The 5,000-nt window shown below is 46.3% G+C and overlaps 1 pseudogene across 1 annotated transcript in view; it reads left to right on the plus strand.

Moving 5' to 3' along the window:
• Positions 1–3,551: 3,551 nt before the first annotated feature.
• The window catches only part of LOC143274646 (tryparedoxin pseudogene), an 87,424-nt pseudogene continuing 85,975 nt past the window's right edge, over positions 3,552–5,000 (plus strand). The window contains exon 1 of the transcript XR_013053294.1: positions 3,552–3,888. The product of XR_013053294.1 is annotated as a tryparedoxin pseudogene (transcript). The remainder of the gene's footprint in view (positions 3,889–5,000) is intronic.

Genomic DNA, 5,000 nt, shown 5'->3' on the forward strand with positions numbered 1-5,000 from the left:
GGGGTGTATATTTGTGGAAATAACTGAACTGGCACTGATTCTCTCATGATCGTGGCAGCCCCATCTCTCTAACCACAACCTGCCCTCCCTTTCACTTGCGCATCATACATACCTATGCACGCGCACGCACGCACGCACACACACACTCACATTCACTCATTCACTCATTCCCTCGACCGCTGGGGTCGTTGGGGGGACATGAAGATGTCATAGCTCGCCATGCCGTTCTGTTGGCAGCTGTCGTGAGGAGATCTGGCATCGTCATTTTGGTCCATTCCTTGACGTTGTCGGACCAGCTCTTTCTCTGCCGCCCCCGTCTGCGCCCTCCCTCTACAGTCCCTTACACACACACACAAATATCTTGAGTATCAAGGGGGAAAATCCCCTGTTACATAGTGCAAGTCAAAACTACAAGTTGTTTCCCTTGTCAAAATTTAAACCGTTCCGAAATCGACTTCTGTCGCAGCACACATACGTCAATCATAATATTGCGTATAATGCAGCCTATCACACACACGCGCGCGCGCGCGCACACACACACACACACACACGTACTCACACACACGCACAGACGGAGAGAACTCGACAACACTAAAACTGCATGACGATGTTGATGAAAATGATAGTCTACGGAACACACCAAAGGGTAGAAAACTTCTGAGCTCTCTCTCTCTCTCTCTCTCTCTCTCTCTCTCTCTCTCTCTCTCGTGATATCTATCTATCTACATAGAGACAGACATAAGAGAGACAGAGAGAAGTGCTTATTAAATGCACCTGCTCTTGACTGGCGAAATTAAAACTGAAACCGACGCAAACATTAAAAGAAAATGATAAATAATCCTTTTCATCGTGCACCACGCATTTACATCAATCTTTTCAACACTGCTGTGATTAATTTCAGTCCGCGTTTCATGCACCGCCAGTGAGGCTCCTGCAGGCAGGCACTCCCTATCAACCCCTTAAAATTTTTTTTTTTTTAAATGATAAAAAAATAAATAAAAAACCAGAAGAAGAAAAAGCATGGGGTAAAAAACGACGGATCAGCTGTTAGACTCTGAAAGAGAGAGAGGGAGAGATACCAGGAGATGGAGAGAGACAGACAGAGAGAGGAGATGGAGAGAGAGTGGAAATGGAGCGACAGTGTTAGAGTGCGGAGATGGAGAGACAGAGAGAGAAATAGGGTGGAGATGGAGAGAGAGAGAGAGAGAGAGAGAGAACGGAAATCAGTGGAGAGACAAGAGTGGAAATAGAGGAGACGGAGAGACAGAGATAGGGTGGAGAGAGAGAGTGGAGATGGAGAGACAGTGAGAGAGTTTGGAGACGGATGGAGAGACGGAGAGAGTGGGTGGAGACGGAGACAGAGAGAACGGAGATCAGTGGAGAGACAGAATGGAAATAGAGAGTGGAGAGACAGTGAGAGAGAGAGTGTGTGTGTGTGGAGATGGAGAGAGAGAGTGTGTGTGGAGAGAGAGAGAGAGAGAGAGAGAATCTTACCAGTCTCTCTTGATACGGCGTGGTATAGGGTTCGGGCTTTAAAAGACGGAGAGGGAGGGAGGGAGAGAAGGGAGGAAAGTGATCTACCTTCCTCCCCCCCCCCACCCCCCGCCCCTCCGACATATCCTTCCCCGGCCATCTCAACAGCTCCCCCACCCCCACACCCCTTCTCCCCCTCTCATCTTCTCTACCCCTGCCTTCTCACACTGCAAAAAGAAGCAATGTATACACGAGCGTGGCAGAGTGTTTCATCCACTTCGCGTGTGCGCATAGCCATCCCTTGCACATGTTTATAAAGCCTATAAAGTCTTAAGTTTCACTGAAGCACGCGCCGACTGAAGCGACCACAGAGCCTTTAGTTGGTAAAGTTTCTTTGGAGCTACCCAGGAACTATCGTAAAAACAACAACAAAACAAACAAGCAAACAAAGTTCGGAAATGAAGATTTTATTCACAAGTTTCAAAGTTCCAGTTTATATTAAAAAAACAACAACAAAAAACAACAAAAAACGTCTGTGGCTCACCAGCCGTAGAAAACTTCACTCAATAGCGCACCAATCAATTTATTGAATGATCGAGTTTCTTGTATTTTAAAGCCCCGCTTCGCTTTGTGCGCGTGCGGTTATTTTTGGCTCTGGATCCATTTTGCTGCCTCGCCGCACGGCCGGTATTCCACGCTGGAAGTTTCGACCCCCTCGCTTGATTTATATCCCATGGATTTTTTTTTCTCCCTTTCCTCTCCTCTGGCGTTCACCCGATGTCGCGTCGTACATTCTGCACAGGTTATCAGAACTTACATATATAGATATAGATAGTATGTTCGCGGACATGAGGGGTTGGGGGATTTGTGTGTGTGTGTGTGTGTGTGTGTGTGTGTGTGTGTGTGTGTGTGTGTGTGTGTGTGTGTGTGTGTGTGAATTCACGCATCAGTGCATGCACCGGCCAGTTTAGTTTGCACACACACACACACACACACACACACACACGCACACACACACAACCTCTGTCAGTGCGTGTATGTGTACGTCTGCGTGAAACATGCAAATCAGTGTTCGCTCACGCCTTTTTGTGAATGTTCTTAATTTTTCTCTGGTTGCTGAGTGCTTCTGTAAACTGGATTCGGTTTCACCACTGAGCACTCTGTCAATGTCTTTTTGAACGGAGATCTTAGCTGCAGCGACTTTGAAGGGGCAGGTTTATGGCAGGCGGAGTGGGAACTGCCGAATCTTGCAAATGCTTGAAAATCAATCTCCTTCTCCTCCTCCTCCTCCTCCTCCACCCCTTCCAGGCTTCCTTCATCTTCTTATGTTTCTTGTTCTTCTGTTCCACTGCCACCACCACCACCACCCTCTTCTTCTTCTTCCTTTCTTGCGAGATACAGGAAGAGAAAGTGGGTAAAATGTTGATGAGGGTGGTTATTCTCTCTCTCTCTCTCTCTCTGATTCTTCAGTTATCTCTTTCTTTCTTTCTCTCTTGTCTCTCTCTCTCCCTCTCTCCTCCCCCCTCTCTCTTTCAGACCTGTATCTCTCTCTCCCTCTTTATTACCACTTGCTCTTCACTGACTGAAGTTTAATTTTCCCAATGTAAATCTTGAACGACTGAAGACTGCATGAGTGTTTATGCAGACATGCAGTTCATAAGGTAGAGATGCATCCTGTTCACACATAATAATATACACCAAAAGTATCAGTCTGGTGGGAAAGATGGGACACGTCATAGTGAAAATGTGCATGGGGAAAAAAAAGTTTATTCCACAGAACACTTACATTCTCGTGAGCCTGTCCTCTCTCTCTCCCTCTCTCTCTTCTTCACCACATTAAAAGAAAGGAAAAGAAAAGGAAAAAAAGAATAAAAAGGGAGAAAGAAGAGAGGACAAAAGAAAGAAAGAAAGAAAGAAAGGACAACACGAAGGCATCGAGAGCAGAATTCAGAGGGCACACTTTTTACAAGCGACACCGGTGCAGTTCATTCGTGTCGCGCGAGGCGCAGACGCTGTCTGGCTGGAGCGGGAAGTAACTTCGTCAGACAGTCGTCTGCTCAGGTTTTTCTAGTCGTCTGCTTGACACAGTGAGTCAGAATGGCGCACAAACTTTGTGATCTTCTTGGGGACGCTCTGATTCGAAGTAATGGTGAGAAAGTGCAGACGAAGTCACTGTGTGGGAAAGAGAAGGTAGTGGGATTATACTTCGCTGCTGAGTGGTGCCCCCCGTGTAAAGGCTTCACGCCCAAACTGCAGGAATTTTACAAAAATTTAAAAAACGGGGCAGTTCGCCCTTCTGGCGTGGGCGCTTTCGAAATCGTCTACATCAGCTGGGACAAAGATGAAACTGCTTTCAGAGATTCGTTGGCATCAATGCCATGGATTGCTTTACCATTCACTGCGAAGGATAAGAAGGTAGGTGTCCTGGAATTTCTCTGTGGATTTGTGTCAAATTCAACAAGCCGTGGGTTGGGCTGAGCTGGACAGATTTTCGTAGCCGGCACAAAAAATGATAGCGAGCGTCAGTCATGCAGGATAGGTTTTCACCGAACTTAGCATTGCTCGACTAAGTCTTCCAGTTGACGAGTTATTCGCGTTTGTGAAGGAAGTTTACGTTTCAGGTGTTTTGGCCAACTATTCAGTTTGTTAAATTTGAAAGTATGGGTCTACAGAAACATGCGGCTTCTATGTATGGTGTGGTATGGTGTGGTATGTGTGTGTTTGTGTTTGTGTGTGTCACACATTATTCAGTTTATACTGCACGCACACACAGACACACACACACAGACAGACACACACACAGACACACACACACACAGACACACACACACACACACACACACACACACACATGCACTGAAATGGTAGTCACAAACACACAAACGCACACATGTTAGTCACACACACATACACATGACAGTCACACACACACACACACACACACACACACACACACACACGCACGCACACATGGTAGTCACATACACACACACACGTTCTTACATATTTTGTTCAGTTCACCCTTCCTAAGCCACCCAGCACACTCCACTCCCCCATCTCATCACTCACAGTGAATTTACACCCAGTCAGAAAATTTTCCTGTTTTGTTCTATTTGTGTTATTCGTTCGTTGTGTATTTGTGTACACGTATGTCTGTTTACCAGTCTGTCTGCGTCTCGTTCTCTTCGTTCAGTCTTTGAAGCCTTCTCTCTCTCTCTCTCTCTCTCTCTCTCTTTCTCTTTCTGCCTGTCTGTCTCTCTGTCTGTCTGTCTTTCTCTGTCTCTCTCTCTCTCTGTCATATGTGTGCCTCTGCTTCTGCTTCTTTATTTGTCTTCTATGTATACGTCTTGATTTCTTCATGTCTATCTGTATGCCTTCTCTGTCTTTCCCTTCCTCCGTTCCCCCCCACCCCTCTCTCTCTCTCGTTCTCTCTCCGTGTCTGATTCTTTATGTAACTTTGTTTCTGTGAGTCAGTCTTTTTTCTTTTTCTCTCAGTCCTTGCCTCTCTCTTTGCCTCTGTCTATCTG

The sequence above is a fragment of the Babylonia areolata genome, chromosome 29 (genome assembly GCF_041734735.1).
Source record: "Babylonia areolata isolate BAREFJ2019XMU chromosome 29, ASM4173473v1, whole genome shotgun sequence".
In the NCBI taxonomy this organism is placed as follows: domain Eukaryota; kingdom Metazoa; phylum Mollusca; class Gastropoda; order Neogastropoda; family Buccinidae; genus Babylonia; species Babylonia areolata.